Raw genomic sequence first — 17,914 nt, forward strand, 5'->3', positions numbered from 1 at the left:
GCTACTCTTGTGTGAGACAATTTGCGCACAGGAAAAACGCGCGGTGTTCAAAATATTCACGAACATTCCAGAATGACACCCGCGGTTTGGTCCAGTTTTGTCGGTCATTCTGGAATGACACCCGCGGTTAAAGGGTTAAAAGGCGAGAAATCATTGTTACAAAAAACACACTGCATTCTATTACTGAGATAACTATGAAATAGTTTTAGTGGGACACCTCTTATTCCAATATGTTCAAACTTATCAGTTGGAATTTTGTGATCTAATGTGTCAAAAGCTTTCGATAAGTCAATAAATACCCCAACTACATAATAATTTTCTTCTAAGAACTTATAAACATTGTTAATAAACTGTAATATTGCAGATTCTGTTGATCGATCTGTACGAAACCCACGCTGGTATTCAGACAGTAGGTTATTTTCCTCAAGGTAATGTATTAATCTAACAGCAATTACTTTTTCAAATATTTTAATGAAAGCTGGTAGTATAGAGATTGCGTGATAATTATTAATATCACTTCTGCTACCTGTCTTATATGTAGGAATAATTTTGGCCTTTTTTAAGTGATCAGGAAACATACTTGTTTTCAATGTAAGGTTGATTATATGAGTCAAATGTTTAGATATTACATCTGATGTATATCTTAAAACTTTGGGGGATATATCATCATAACCTGGAGCATCAGACTTTAAAGCATTCAGGTAATTTTCAACTTCAGTCTGTTGTGTTGGAGTTAAGTATATTGAAAAATCTGGAGAGTTATTTAAGTATCTGTTATGGTTGTTTTCCATCCCAGCTGATTCTATGTTAGAGATTTTTAAAAAATGTTCATTAAATAAGGTAGAAGTGTCAAAGCTAGGAGGCTTTAATTCAATAGAGTGCACAGACGTTAAGTTGTCTGTTCTACCAAGTATTGAGTTTATAGCTTTCCACTGGGATTTAGGATTTCCTTGACTTTCTTTCAATAAATCTTTGTAATACTTATTCTTTGCTGCTCTTAAAGTTGATGTCAGTTTGTTTCTGTATTGTCGATATTTTTCACCATAGGTCAGTGGCAATTTTTTTGCCAGTCTCTCTAATCTATTTCTTTCTTTAATGCTGTTTTTTAAAGCAGTCGTTATATATGGACTAATTTCACATTCTCTTTTTATACGAACCATTCTCAATGGAAAATGTTTTTGATATAATGTATTATATATATTATATAATATGCTATATGAGTTATTGGGACAGATTGATGTTAATATATTATTCCAATTTACATGGACAAGGTCATATTTGAAGCGCTCTAGTGCACCAGATGTTATCATTCTCTTATTAATGGAATAAGTAACATCAGGAGTTCCATGAATATATTTAAACTGAGAGATTATTGGGAAGTGACCAGTAATGTCTGTTTGTATTATACAGTTACCAATATTGAATTCGACTTGTGTTGTCCCAATGTGATCTATAAGTGTGGCCGACATGTCAGTTACTCTTGTCGGCTTTGTTATTACGGGAAATAAAGAAAAAGAATACATATCATTGATAAACTCAGAAACAGAGTTGCCATTACTCTTCAACAAATTCAAATTAAAATCCCCTAATATGTAAACCGCTTGGTATTGTTTATCATGGGCTAAGGAAAGAATTTCTGACATCGAATTTAGAATGCTGTAAACATTACCATTTGGAGGCCTATAGATACATATGAATAATGACTTTTTATTCATAATAACAGATTCAACACCTATACATTCAATAAAAGACTCTATTAATGTGAATTCTTTCTGTACTAATGAAAGGTAGTCAGTTGAAATATATATTGCTACACCTCCACCATACTTATTTCTAGAGTTTGTAAACTTATTGTACCCTGATAGTTCATAGAGTGGAGCAAGATGTGGGTCTAACCTTATTTCTGTAAAGCCAAGAATATTTATTTCTTTACATTCATTATACAAGACAGTGTCAGTAAAGTGTTGAAGGTTTTTTGGATTTAATCGTATATTCCTACTTGATATTGTAATAGTATTGTTATTACTAGGCAGGTCTAGGTTGTCAACATAGATATATTTTGATTTTGGAATATCTAGGTGTCTTAGGTGGGTGTATAATTTACTGATATCTAAGTCATTGTCATATTTATCTTCATGTATAATAAAGGGATCGAATTCCAAGTTATGGGAATCGATGGGTCAGCTCACTAAACTTGGACTATTTAGAATAGTATATAATTCATCATCACTTGCATTGGCAAAAGGTATTTCTTTAGCAAAACCTATTTCGCTAAATTCTATGGATATAAATTGATCAAAAGTTTCAGTTAGAGCAGTAACTTATCAATTTCCTCTTGCGTTCTCTGACGTTCCTTTGCTGCCGCTGTTTAGCGCCGCCAGCCTCTGCCAGGTCACCAGCAGTTTCACTGGAGACCTTATCACCAGCCCTTCCTGGAGCCGCAGCAGCAGTGGCACCATTAGAGTCTTCTGGTATTGTGTGTGAAGAATCAGCTGTCAAAGCTATCACACTATCGACACCATCAGACGCAACGTCGACAGCACCTGCTGCAGCCGCTCCCTCACCTCCAGTGCTCAAAGTTATCCCTGAAGGTGTTTCGCTGTCAGGTACCCGAGCACTTCCCACTGTCTCAGAACCACCAAAACTGCCGTCCGACTCTGTCGAGTTACCCCCACCGCCAGAGGTAGAGCAGCCTGCCCCTTCCACTGATAATGATCGTTGACCACTTTTCTCCTTTATTATTAATTTGGTATATTTAAAGAACGCCATTTTTCCTTCTTGTCTTGCTTGCTTCAGCAGGTGACTCTGATTCTTCTTTATTTCCTGGGATGCTGAACAAAGGTCCTCATTAATGTATATTCCTGTACCCTTGAGTTTCCTGGCATTTCTCATCACTGCTTCACGATCCCCAAATTGCTGAATCTTACAACAACTGTTTGAGGACGGGAGTGATCAACTGATCCTACTCGGTGTGCACGTTCTAGATTCATTGTAGGTAGTTGAAGCTTCTCTTCCAATAGCTTCATTACCATTGTGGATGTTTGTTCCCAAGTTTCACCAGGCTGTTCTTGAACCCCAGTCATTCGTAAGCTGTTGCGTCGACTGTAGTCTTCTTGGTAGTTTAGATGTCTTTCGAGTTCATAAATTCTTGTTTTTAAACCTTCAATTATATTTTTCTTTTCATTGTCTGACTTCCGAAGTGATTTTATTTCACCTTTATAATCTAACACTTTGGCCTGGGTGAACTCCAAACTCTTGATCAGGTCAGTAATTGTTCCTTCCATTGTCTGAATTCTGGACTTCAGTTGTTAGACGATAATCTCCACAGCTGTCCGAAATGTCCGGTCTTGTGCTTCAAAGAGCACTTTGATAGCGTCTAAATCCATTGCCGTTGTTTTAAGGAAATTCACACTTCTTTGCACAACAATATATTGCTTCTAAAGTGTGAGGAAAAGCCAAGGTCTTGGAAAACACTTGCCAAGCTAAAGGTAGAGGAGCACCCTAGAGGCACGTCCGCTCGCAACCACGCCAGGGAAGTGCCTCATTATGAATGAGAATGGGATGGACCAAGAAGGCTATGGGACACAAGAGGCAAGACGACACTGCAAAATTGTGAAAATTACACTATCACAGACGCCATTACCAACAAGACAGAAGCAGGGAAGAAAGTGTCTCTTGCCACACTCAAGAATGGGTAGTGAAACTCCTCAGTACCCTAAACACTCCACCACCACTGCATTATTCTGAGGGTTTTGAGCCACTGCAGACATAAGAAACGTTGACAGCTGCGGGGCAGGGGAACCTTGCTGAGGGGAGCTGCAAGAATGGCTGGATGAGGATGTTAGTGTGCCTGGCTACTATCACAAGTTAGAGGTGGAGATTACTGAACTGCAACAAGTCAATGGCCAAGGAAGAAGATGAAGAGGAAGAGGGGGCAGAGGCACCTGGACTGTGTCTGGCTGCAGACACAATTCCCACCATCATGCAGAGTTGGTGGGGCTGCTGCTCACCACTATGAGGTCATGCAACTCATAGGTTGGAGCTAAAACAGCTGTAGCAGCCAAGGCAGAGCCAGGCTAAGAATTCCAGTTTTTCAAGCCTCTATCCTCTCCTGCTGCCAAGAGGATCCACACAAAGTCAGACCTTCAGTGTAACTGTAGCATCAACATCCTCAGCGAGCCTCCACATATCCTCAGGATCCAGCAGTACAGCCTTTTGGACCCCAACCCCCAGCACCTCAGGACTCTCTCTACCACAGATGACACCATAGCCTCCAAAAACCATTTTTGCTGACAGTGATGATGAACAACAGTTAGTTCAGTCTACAACATATAAGAGTAGGTGTGGGAGCAGTCTGCATCCATCTATACAGGTACAGTGTACTCGTACAATACAGAGTTTCTACTCTCCTTACCCCAATACGGCCCTCTCCCCCTCATGACTGCTGAGTTGTTACACAAGGCAATGGTAATACAGTAAACTCTCAATTATCCGTCGTCGCAATGTCCGACCAAAAAGAATATCCGGCACTGCTGCATCGGCTCTATTGAAGCAATATCTAGAGAAATTATGCAATACCCAACACCAAAATGGGACGTAACCAGTAGTTCAATGCAATATGACCTAAACTGTACATCTAACCCTTGCCATTCATATGGCTATGGTTCTACCCTTCACCTTTCCATTCGCTTCCCACAGCGTCCATCTCATCAATAACTTTATCCAACAAGGGATGAGGCAATAACACATCTAATGTCTGACGGCTCATATCTCTGACTGGGGTAAAAATAATCTTGTTGTTTTTAATGTATCAAAAACTCAGTTCTTCAATCTATCAACTTGACAAAATCTTTCGCACGAGTGTCTGCTAATTTTTAACAATATTCGACTCAATCCTGCATCATCTTTAAACACACCTAGGGTTTCATTCTCTTGAGATTTATCTTGGAAAGATCATATTATCTCTCTTGTAAAATCTGTTTCCAAGAGATTAGGTGTGCCATGCTGACTCCATGCCTTCTTTACCCCTGCACAGTTGCTGACTTTATACATGGATTTTATTTGCCCCTGTGTACAGTATAACTCTCATGTGTGGAGAGGCTCCCCATATATAACACTTCTCAGCAAGCTGGAATCAAAGGCTTTTCATCTCATTAACTCTCCTCCTCTTACTGGCTCCTTTCAACCTCTGTCTCTTCAAACATTGTTGCATCTTTTCTATAGCTGCTTCAATGGTCACTGCTCCTCTGAACTGTCTGCTTGCATCCTTCCATCATTAAGGCAGGCTAGTAGCACCCATCTAGCAACAAACTCTCATCCCTTTTCTGTCCATCTCTCAAATGCAAGAGTTAACTGTTACTACCAGTCCTTCATGTGTTCAATACGTCAACTCTGGAATCGTCTCCCTGTCTGTATTTCCTACTGCGTATGAACTCCAGTCTTTCCAAACACAGTATGTCTGGGTCTCTAAATGAATGCATCCTAAATTTGGCTCCTGGCCTTTGGTTCCTTCTTTCTTGCATTAAAAAAAAAACAATAATAAAAATCCGGAATCGAGGTGTATCAACCAGCTTGTAAGTGGTGACCAACCGGCACTGTGTTATTGTATTAATGTACTGTGTCATTACTGTATTAAATTTTAAACTTCGTTTTCATCTTTTACTCAAAAGAAAGTTTTTAGGAGAGTGAGTCAAAACAGAACACAATATCCAACTTGACACCGAATGCTGAGCCAATGGGGGTACTATGCAATATCCGGCATTTCGCATTACTTGGTGTAGGGCTTGGCTGAATTACACCAGATAACTGAGACTTCACTGTAGTGCGCAAGTCATGAAGAGGTGCTGACAAGGGTGTGAAATTATGAGCCAAATTAGTGTAATATGGATAGAGTTACCCTTTTTAGTACTAGAAGATGCTATTTCACTAATTTTCCATTATGTGCTTGAAATCCTATGGGGTGGGGGGTCAAACTCACCAGATTGTTGGCTTTATCAGATCAGGCTTCCCCCACAACTGATCCAGTACTGAGAGGGTATACTGTACAAAAAATAATAGAAGACCAAGTACTGATCTCTAAGGTACACTAGGTACAGTACTAGTCCCCAGACTGACTTGGCGTTACTTCTTAGCCAGTTACCGTACTGGTTTTGTACGAAGATCTACGGGTGTCAGTAGTTGCCCTGCACAGGACTAGTATTTAGATCTACGAGATACATTTTCAAAGTTCCAGTGACCCCAAGTCCACATGATGTGGTCTGATGAGGCCTGGCCACTCATAAGTGACTGTATGGCATCCCTGGACTCAATGTGCAGTGTTTCTATCTCAAAGTTTTGTCACTGGATGTAACAGGAGGTTCAGTGGCATTTTTGACACAGCTTAAGGGGAGATTTCAGACAAATTTTTGACCAAAAAATGCATTATATTTTTTCACTCTTAGCTACCTAAACTCACCTACAATTAGTAAGAACACTTGTTTTGGGTATATTGTTGTGAAAAAGGGGTTAAAAGCCCATTTAAATACCTGCATGTCAGCTGCTAGGTAAACAAAGTATCTACTGGCCTGTGTGGGGTGCATACATTGTGTTGTAGACTGCTCTTGAAAGCATACTTTCATTACCCCTACAACTTTCTCAATTTTCTTTGTCTGTTGAGAGTTCACTGAAAACATTTGTGTGTCCCTGCCCAGACTAATACAACACAGATTGTGTTTTCGCCAGGTACTTTGAAGATATTGAGTGTTTCTTAGGGATTACTGTGTTAAAAAGATGTCATATTGAGTGTTTCTTATAGATTACTGTGTTAACCCCTACACCGCGGGCATGTTTACCGATGTTTTGCGTGTGCCGCGGGGTTATTCGGGCTCCGACAGACTCTCAAAAAATATTTGCCAAAAATCAGTTATTAGCCCTAGAATATTAAAATTACATATGCTTATGGCACATACCTTCAGCTTTCTCCTGGAACGTTTGTTGAGCCTTCGTCAGTTACAGTAGGACTTGTGGAGACCTCTGAAGTTGGGTAACGAAGTCTCCACTTTACACTTCCCGACAACCCGTAATATGATTACCACAGCTAGATATTAACACTATAAACACTATGATTTTCAAGTAGTTTGGGATCCATACTCAAAAAAAAAAAAAAAAACACTGTGAAAGCAATGAAAATTATGAGCGCGTCTGACCGCCGCACTTGCGCTAGTTCGCTCTTGGTACTCTGTCATTTATTATTCATAAAACCCCTCACACTTTATATTTCTATTACTATATAACACTTATATATATCTACAGTCTTTATCCATAAGTTTCCTTCAGTAGTATTAGTTTATTGTCACTGTAGGGATTCAATTTCTTTCAGTAAAATACGCAGCATTCACTTTCTCGTCCTGTATACTGGCATTGAGAGTGAATGTCACTTTCATCTTCACTCTCATAACTCATAGTATTCAGACATGCTATAGTGAAACTTTCACTTTCATTACTCCTAGGGTATATACTCGTATTCTTATAATACTACTCATTTACATTTCTATTTACGTTCTCTATTTTATTTACATTATTTACATTTCTATTTTATTTACACTGTGTTATGCACTGTCACTTGAAGTAACTTATAAAACTATTTTCCATTGTTCACGTATATTTACATTCATTACTTTCACTTGCTGTTTACACATTATTTACACATTATTTACAGTTCCACTTGCGCTGTTTTACTCAATAGAAAGATCGTAGTCACTCTTTTATCAATTGTCAGCCCTTTAACTCTTTCCACACGAGGTTTAGTAGGGGGTAAAGGTCACAGGGCCCTTTGCATGGGGGTGAAAAAAGGCCCTGAAGTCAGCAAGAGGATGAGCCGTACCTCCTCTTCGGAAGATGAGAGAGAACTGATAAAGGAAGGCCGGCCCGGGTTGAGGCCTACTTGGGGGTTATTCAGTGCTACCAATGTAGCTCTTGAAACAGCTATGTATTTCACTGAAATGATTGGCAGGAAATCTGGACAATACATTATAAATTAGGTAGTTCCAGGTGAATGTAAATATCACTTAGGCTTCTCCCTTCCCTCCTTATATGTATATTTATTACGAAAATAGATTATATGGCATATTTCAATGGGAAAAAAACAGCGAAAATTAGCGAACGAGTGCACGTGAGGTGCTGTCAGGTGATAATTAGCCAATTCCAGGTGTATGGCACTCTCACTTACCTTATTTCTTTTTTGTATATATTATTTGGTATAAGAATAGGGCATAGGGCTTATTTCAATGGATGAAATCAGTGAAAAATTCCAGGGAAGATTTACTTAGCGTAGCACGGCCGGGCAGGCGAGAGGATAGTGTAATGGAGGGGGGGTAGGGAGGGGAGTCAAGAACGGGGAGAAATGGCTAAATTGTCAACAATGGATGGGAGTACAGATGAGATTAGGAGTGCTGGCTAGTGTTGGACACTGGCAGTACTGATAGATGATACAAGCCCCCACTTGGAAGCCCGGGTGAATTCAAAATAACACAGAATCACAAAAGCGACGCCCCGCGGTATGATCCCTTGCTCCCAAGAGTCACGAAAGTGACGCCCCACGGTTAAGGGGTTAAAAAGACGTCAAAGTGATCAAAAGCACATCAAGCTGCTGAAGAGCTTATCAGGAGGGCTAAGAGACAAACCTGCATGTAAAAGGAGCTGAATGAGCCTATACTTGTTTAAATATAGAGGGAACTATTTTTTTTTCTTCATCATCATCATCCGAAACTCCTTTCTCACTCAAGGGCAGGGTGAGGAGCAGCAACATCCAGACAGCCAAGTTTGTCCCATTCAATGGGCCATGCTTCCATTCACTCATCATTCAAGCCCACGGAATCCTGGCTCCATCACAGAGTCCAAAAAAATTTCACCACTTTCTGTAGCTTCATGTATACCTATCTGATAGAATCAATCCAAACACTATCACATTTATGCACTTCTCCCCACAAAATTCATCCAGCCAGCTCAATCTCTAGTCAGTCCCATGACATCACCAACTTTCATTACTCTCTTTCTCACACTCATCAACCATATCCCTCCACCTTCTTCTTAGCCTACCTTGCCTCTTCCCTCCTTTAAATTCTCTCAGATATACTTTTTTCACCACTCTATTGTCATTCATTCTCTCCATATGACCAAACCATCTCAGTAGACTCCCTTCGATTCACGTGTCCACAGATTTCCTCACTGCATCTTTCACAAATCGCATCATTCCACATCCTATCCACTCTTTGTACTGCACATTCCTCAGTAATCCCATCTCCACTGCTCTTACTTTTGTCTTTCATTTTCATGCAACACCATAGTCTCACATCCATATGTCAAAGTTGGCACTAACACTCCTTCATGTAAGCCTTGTGCAGCTGCAACACGCAAGCCTCTGTTTCTTATCAAGTCCTTCATAGCACCAGATACTTTCCTTCCTTGTGTCACTCTTCGCTTCTTTTGCGCATTTTCCTCTCTTCTCTATCACTGTACCCAGGACTTTGAACTCTCTCACCAATTCCAGTCTCTCTCCATTCACTGTAACATCACACTGGGAGTCACCGTCTCTCTCAATAACCATCACTTTACTCTCACAGACATCAGCAAAACTCTGCAATAGTCTACCAACCTCTTGTCCAGTATCTGCAAGTAGTAATGCATCATCAGCATACAACAAATCTGAGATATTCCATCCATCACCATTCATTACCAACACCATCCATCTCTCCATTACTTGTGTTTTTACTTCTCCCATCACCCCATCCATTTATATATTGAACAACCATGGGGACATCACAAAACCTAGTCGCACGCCCACACTGATCGTGAACCAATTACCTAAATGCCCATTTACACTTACACATGCCTCCCTACCAACATAAAAACTCTTGACACCACCTAGCAGCATACCATCTACAACATACATAAAAAAACCTTCCACAATCCTTCCCTGTGTGAGTTGGGAGCAGGGCAGCGAAATGGCGGGGGACAGGGCAAGGTGGAGGCGATTTGTTTGTGGCCACCCCAAACAGGATTGAGGCGTCTGGCAATAGATAGATAGATAGACAGATGGATATTTGCTTCTTTCCAAGGTGCTGGAAAAACTGAGGTACGGATGCATAAGCGGAAAACTTTTGCTAATACAGGAACCAACACTAAGGAGCAATTTTTAAGTACTATTGAGGGAATTTCATCTGGACCAGTGGCTTTGTCTGCTAATATGCAGTGGTGCCTCCATGGGAGTTGCAGATTAAGCAAACTACCTAGGACCCCCTCAGATACTTGCGCCAAAATCTGTCTAGTATTTTTAAGGAAATTTATTTACAGAAGATCCGTGCAGGATATTTTCCAATGTAGTATATTTTTCTATGTAAACGTTCTAGTTCATTTTCAGCAAGTCAGTCGTGCTTGTGGCTCTAGTTTCATAATCGAAACTGTTTTCATCTCAAGTTATCAGGCTATCACATTAAAAACTAGTTATTACATCACCTACTATCCCAAACTAATACCCCATGATTGCATCCACAAATATGAACCTTATCATACTCAAGAAGAGACAAGCAGTGGACATGCCAGCTGCAACGTGTGGGGCTACATGCCCATTCACGGACTGGGAGACTTAGTAAGAACTGAGGGGAGGTTTACGACAGAAAAATATACAGATATCCTGCACAACTTCTTCCTTCCTTCCCATCAATGCAGGAATTTCGCATTTCCACCCGGCCCAGTTTTTTTTGTGCAAGATTGCTGCCTGATAGATACAGACAGGGCCGTAAGGAAGTGGTTTGACCCGTCACGTCCCGAGCTATTTCACACCTCCGACACCCCCCAATCCCGAGCTATTTTGGATTTTGTTTTTTTTGGCTAAAACCTCCGTTTTTGGTGAGAAACATCGAAAATTCATAGAGAAATCGCTCACCTGTGGTTTAAAATACTCGATCCAGGTAGCAGTACCTCCATACCTTACTGGGTTTTCTATCAGGCTGGCTCCAAAGAAAACGAGTTCTATGGGAGGGTAACTATTCCACACCACTCATAAACGGTTTTTATTAATTTATTTATTTGGTACGAATTTATTTGTAGTACGAGAGTATATTGGTTTTCAAACAGTAATATAGGCATTATAAGCATTATTTCACTCACTAACTCATCAACATACCTGATCTTTTTTGGCAACATTACCTGATCATCATTTCTGACTGTTTCTTACTCTAATGCTATGTAAACTTTGCCCTCCACATTGTCATGATTGTCATCGATTGGGGAATCACTCTGGCCCTGAATGTCTTTACTGGCGAGGTCATTGGTAACAGGTGAATTGCCAAGACAATGGTGTGTGTGTGTGTGGGGGGGGTTATGCAGTGTAAGGCATTGTCCCTGCCTGGCATCTTGCAGAGGAATAGAGGAAGGTGTCCCATGTATACATACGAAAAATCGAGCGCGAAAAATTGAAAATTGTGCAAATTATGAACCTTGCAATTGCGCGACGTACCAGTACGTCGATGGGACTAGATGTGACAAAGTGTTGCGACTTACCCATACGTCAATACGATGCCTTAGGTTAACCCCTACACCGAGGGCTTGTTTACCAATGACTTGCGTGTGCCGCGGGGTTATTTGGGCTCCGACAGACTCTCAAAAAATATTTGCCAAAAATCAGTTATTAGTTCTAGAATAATAAAATTACATATGTTTATGGCACATACCTTCAGCTTTCTGCTGGAATGATTGTTGAGCCTTCGTCGGTTACCGTAGGACTTGTGGAGACCTCTGAATTTGGGTAACGAAGTCTCCACTTTACACCTCCCAACAACCCGTAATATGATTACCACAGCCAGATACAAACACTATAAACACTATTCTACAATTTTCAAGTAGTTTGGGATCCATACTCAAAAAAAAAAAACACTGTGAAAGCAATGGAAATTACGAGCGCGTCTGATCGTCGCACTGGCACTAGTTCGCTCATGGTAGTCTGTCATTTATTATTCATAAAACCCCTCACACTTTATATTTCTATTACTATATAACACTTATATATATCTACAGTCTTTATCCATAAGTTTCCTTCAGTAGTATTAGTTTATTGTCACTGTAGGGATTCAATTTCTTTCAGTAAAATACGTAGCATTCACTTTCTCGTCCTGTATACTGGCATTGAGAGTGAATGTCACTTTCATCTTCACTCTCATAACTCATAGCATTCAGACATGCTAGAGTGAAACTTTCACTTTCATTACTCCTAGGGTATATACTCGTATTCTTATAATACTACTCATTTACATTTCTATTTACGTTCTCTATTTTATTTACGTTATTTACATTTCTATTTTATTTACACTGTGTTGTGCACTGTCACTTGAAATAACTTATAAAACTATTTTCCATTGTTCACGTATATTTACATTCATTACTTTCACTTGCTGTTTACACATTATTTACAATTCCACTTGCACTGTTTTACTCAATAGAAAGATCGTAGTCACTCTTTTATCAATTGTCAGCCCTTTACCTCTTTCCACACGAGGTTTAGTAGGGGGTAAAGGTCACAGAGCCATTTGCATGGGGGTGAAAAAAGGCCTTGAAGTCAGCAAGATGAAACATACATCCTCTCACTTCGGAAGATGAGAGTACACTGATAACGCAGGGGCCAGGCCAGCCAGCCTAGAGGCCTGCTTTAGGGGTTATTCAGAGTTACCAATATTACTTCTTGAAACAGCTAAGTCTAGCACTGATATGATTGGCAGGAAATCTAGACAATACGTTATAAATTTGGTAGTTCCAGGTGAATGTAAATATCATTTAGGCTTCTCCCTTCCCTCCTTACATGTATATTTATTACGAAAATAGATTAGAGGCCTACTTAGGAGATATATAATCAGAGCTACCAATGTTAAATCTTGAAACAGCTTTGTGTAGCACTGATATGATTGGCAGGAAATCTAGACAATACATTATAAATTAGGTAGTTCCAGGTGAATGTAAATATCACTTAGGCTTCTCCCATCCCTCCTTACATGTATATTTATTACGAAAATAGATTATACGGCATATTTCAAGGGGAAAAAAACAGCGAAAATTAGCGAACGAGTGCACGTGAGGTGTTGTCAGGTGATAATTAGCCAATTCCAGGTGTATGGAACTCTCACTTACCTGATTTCTTTCTTGTATATATTATTTGGTATAAGAATACGACATAGGGCTTATTTCAATGGATGAAATCAGTGAAAAATTCCAGGGAAGATTTACTTAGCGTAGCATGGCCGGGCAGGCGAGAGGATAGGGTAATGGAGGGGGGGTAGGGAGGGGAGTCAAGAATGGGGAGAAATGGCTAAATTGTCAACAATGGATGGGAGTACAGATGAGATTAGGAGTGCTGACTAGTGTTGGACACTGTCAGTAATGATAGATGATACAAGCCCCCACTTGAAAGCCCGGGTGAATTCAAAATAACACAGAATCACAAAAGCGACGCCCCGCGGTATGATCCCTTGCTCCCAAGCGCCACGAAAGTGACGCCCCGCGGTTAAGGGGTTAACCAACAGAAAAATCTGCAGCTTCTGGAGTGGCCAAGCAAGGGATGTGACTGTAATCCCACTGAACACATCTTGAAGAAAATTAAATGGAAATTTAATCCATCTTTGGGTACGTAAAATTTCTTCCATTCATTTGAAATCAATTTAATTTTCTTCAAGATGTGAAGAGAATCGTCTGGTGCACCTGGCAATGTGTTATTTAGCTTCCTAAACCCATGCTATGACTTGCTATGATTCACAGAACTGATGAAGTTCCGGTGCATTTACCAAATGGGCTAAAACATCTGAGATTAAGCGACCACCTGACTGGTTGGAATCGTAGCGTAGAGTCGTGTAAACATACCAGTGACCTTCATTCCCTTCCCATAATTGTTCACAGTTTTTTATAGCTCACACTAACTCAACGTCACTGACACCAGTACTGTAAAGGGTTGTTCAAAGCTGGGGGTTAATAAGGGGTTAATGGAATATATTACTGTTGCATCAATACCCTCTCTATCACCTATAAACACAAAACAAACAAAATATGAGCGCTAAATGTACGTTTAACGTTCATCAGAAAGACCTTACTAATTCATGTTCCTCCAGTTTAAGTATTTTTCCGACTTTAGGTTTGGTTAGATCTGGTTAAATTGTTAGGTACAGTTAAACTCGGTTAGGTTAGGTTTAGTTAAACACTTTGGATAGTCCCTTCCACCATTATGCTGAGGAATCAATGTACAAGAGCTGTCCCAGCCGTACAGCTAAAAACAACAGGGAAACAGATTTAACAAGCAATGTTTATTTATGGGAAATGCATTACAGTATCAGTGGTTCATAGGGTACGCAATTAGCGGTAAATGTCATTTTCAGGAAGGCATCAAGAATTAGCGTTACCCTCGCTAATTTCAGGGTGGTTACTGTACTGTATGATACTGTGCAAAATCGTAATCAATACAGTACTATACCCGAATCTTAAAAATATACAAACTAGTGAACATATACAAGTGTAATAAAACAGTAGGCCTCCAAGTCACAGATAACACTTCCTGCAATGTCGAGATGATTCCCGACATCTGCCGAACAATCAGAGACTTTCGTAAATGGGCCCATTTCTTTAAATTGCCAAAATATAGGATCTACCAAATAATCAGCTGTCGAATAATAGGACTTTTACTGTAGTACAAACAAGGAGAGTGGAAAAGTTACACGAGGATGCAAAAAAGGCAGAATGTGTGAGGGACGTGGAAGAGCGATGGGGTAAATATAGACTGGAGCAGATGGGGGATGTGGAAGGTGTGTGCAAGATATTCACAGAAGAAATCTGTGCAGCATGTGAAATGGTGTGTAGAATGAAGAGAAGATGAAAGGGGGTGTTGGGAACAGCATGGTGGACTGAAGAGGTGAGAGAGTTTGTGGTACAAAAGAAGAAAGCATATAGTGAGTGGATGAGAAACAGGGGCGTGGAAGAAGTTGAGAGGCGGAAGAGCGAGTTATACATACAGAGGAAGAGAGAAGTGAAAAGATTAGTATGAGAGAGTAGGAAAAGATTGAATGAGGAATTTGGAAGGAACTTAAATGTAAAGCGGAGGGAATGTAAGAAAATGTTCTGGAAAGAGGTAAAGAGAGTTTGACAGGATGCCAAAGAAGTTACTTGGAGAGTGAAGATAAAAATGGTAGATTACTAGTGGAGAAGGGAGAAAAAGTGAGCAGATGGAAGGAAAACTTTAAGGAACTGTTGAGCACAGAGAATGAAAGTAATGCTTCCCCAGAGTTGTTTTCCTCCAAATTTCAACCTACAACTGTTCAAGTCTTACTGTTACAGATATTTTATGAACAGAGGACACCAGTAATCTGGTGTATGGATTATTTTTTTTCTCCATTTGTTTTTCCTTCCTCCGTTCTGTTATCAAAAAAAAAAAAAAAAAAAAGTATTAGTGGCTAGGAGATGGCCAGAAGGAAGGATGTGAGAGGGGAGGAAGAAGTCAGTAGGATGGGAGTTGTAGAAGCAATGAAGAATGTTGAAATGGGGAAAGCCCCAGGAATTGATGGAGTGTGTGGTGAAATGCTGAAGCATGGGGGAGAGATAGTAGTAGAATGGATGTGGAAGATGTGTAGATTGACCTGGGAGGAAGGTAGAGTTCCAGAGGATTGGAAGTCAGGTATAATTATTCCCTGTACGGCCATACCACGTTGAGTAAACCGCTTCCCATCCGATCAGCGAAGTTAAGCAACGTTGGGTCTGGTTAGTACTTGGATGGGTGACCGCCTGGGAACACCAGATGCTGTTGGCATCCCTACATGTCAAGTGGGGTTGGTGGAGGATTAGTGCCCCTCCCTGTAAAACAGTTAACTCTAAGCCCTTGGCCACCCCATTTGGGATACATGGCGTCTGGCAATGATGATGATGATGACAAAGGAAAAGGGGAAAAAAAAGTGTGTGGTAATCATAGGGACATCTGTCTTCTTCATGTAACAGGAAAAATATATGGTAGGATACTTATTGACTGAGTTAGGGAAATAACAGAGGAATTAATTGGAGAAGAACAGGGAGGTTTTAGGAAGGGAAGAGGTTGTGTAGATTAGATATTCATTCGTAGATCTTTAGTGGAAAAGTAAAGAAGTTGTATGTGGCCTTCATGGATTTGGAGAAAGCATATGATAGAGTGGATAGACAAGGATTGTGGAAAGTATTAAGAATATATGGGGTAGATGGGAAGCTGCTGAAGCCCGTGAAGAGTATGTATGAGGGTGCTAAGGCTGCAGTGCGTGTGGATAGTGAACTAAGTGAATTTTCCTATTTGAAGGTTGGATTGAAACAAGCATGTGTCATGTCTCCATGGTTGTTCAATCTGTATATGGATGGGGTTATAAAAGAGATACAAGGTAGGGCAGTGGATGTTGAAGCAGCCCTAGTGAGAGGTGGCAGTGTTTGGAAACTACCTGTACTGTTGTTTGCAGATGATACTGTCTTGTCAAGTGAAGACAAAGGGGAGCTGCAAGGCTTGGTGAATGAGTTTTGGGAGAGTGTGTAACAAATGGCATCTAAAGGTGAATGTAGGGAAGCGTAAAGTTATGGTCTTCGAGAGAAGTGAAGTCAGTGAATGTACAGTGAGGTTGGATGAGGAGGAAATGAAAATTGTGAGTGCATTTAAGTACTTGGGTAGTGTGATGAGAAAGGATGGAAGTTTAGAGGGTGAAGTGCTTGAAAGGGTGCAACAGAGAAGAAAGGTTGCTCGTTCATTGGAGTGGTAAGAAACAGGTAAATGAGCATGGAACTGAAAATGCTACTACATGACAGAATTGTGATACCAACTCTGATGTATGGAAGTGAAGCTTAGACCTTGCTGGAGGGACAGAAATCAAGAGTGAGAGCAGTGGAAATGAGTTATTTGAGAGGAGCATGTGGAGTCACATGCAGAGACAGACTGAAAAATAAGGAAGTGAAGGAGCATTGTGGTGTGGATGTGGATGTGATAGGAAACGTTAGGAGAAACACACTGAGGTGGTTTGGACATTTGGAGAGGATGGAGAGTGAGAGACTGATGAGGAGAGTGTATGTGTGTGAGGTGGATGCCAAGGATGAGATGGAGGGATGGAGTGGAGAGGTATATGAGGGAGGTGGGTGTGAGCTGGGAGCAGGGCAGTGAAACGGCGGGGAACAGGGCAACATGGAGGCGATTTGTTTGTGGCCAACCCTTTCGGGATTAAGGTGTCTGGCAATAGATAGATAGATAGATAGGTACGGGGTGTTAGTATAGGAAGGGGTGGGTGGGGGAGCCCGTTATTCTGGGATGTCCCAGGAGTCGTGCCACAGCCATGGAGAACATGCATTTGCTGGGAATGAAGCGGCAGCCATGCAAAACCATTCATTTACATGTCACAGAGCATCAGTCTCCCTGTGCTCGCAGGCATACTAATACCATGATAATGTATCGGACAGTAACCCCCCCACCCTTTTTTTTTTGCTACCTGGCTCTATTCATCAAGCACACATGCCACCAGCCAACTCACAAAAGAGGTGACGCATCACACAAAGGGAAGATGAAAATTATTGCGCAGGTATTTGTTTAGAACATTCTAATTCTCCCCATAGGGTTTATTATTTGTTCAGTACAGAAATAGTCCAGTGCAGCAGGGCTATATGATCTAATTACAGTAACATACTGGATGCAAGGCAACGTACTTCTTCTTATTAATGGTTATTTTACTCAGAATATTGCATGTATTATTATCATGATATAACTGTTGCTTGAGTGATCAGGTATAGATTTTCCTTTGTAAATACTGATACAAAATAATTATTTGGGACAAAACACATTTCTTTATCTCCACTCGTAATGTAACCTGATTCTGTTCTAGGAAGTCCTATCCGTTGTTTTCATACAGTTTTATTT

At 40.5% G+C, this 17,914-nt stretch overlaps 1 protein-coding gene and 1 non-coding gene across 2 annotated transcripts in view; one reads left to right on the forward strand and one right to left on the reverse strand.

Annotated features, from left to right (window-relative positions):
- LOC145406748 (midasin) overlaps positions 1–17,914 on the reverse strand; it is a 489,879-nt gene that overhangs the window by 389,285 nt on the left and 82,680 nt on the right. The window lies entirely within an intron of this gene.
- LOC145406900 (5S ribosomal RNA) lies at positions 15,693–15,811 on the forward strand. Its single transcript, XR_013898607.1, has one exon. It is a non-coding gene; the product is annotated as a 5S ribosomal RNA (ribosomal RNA).

Source organism: Coenobita brevimanus, chromosome 71 (assembly GCF_032717465.1).
Source record: "Coenobita brevimanus isolate Jiangsu-jjx chromosome 71, ASM3271746v2, whole genome shotgun sequence".
NCBI classification, from domain to species: Eukaryota; Metazoa; Arthropoda; class Malacostraca; order Decapoda; family Coenobitidae; genus Coenobita; species Coenobita brevimanus.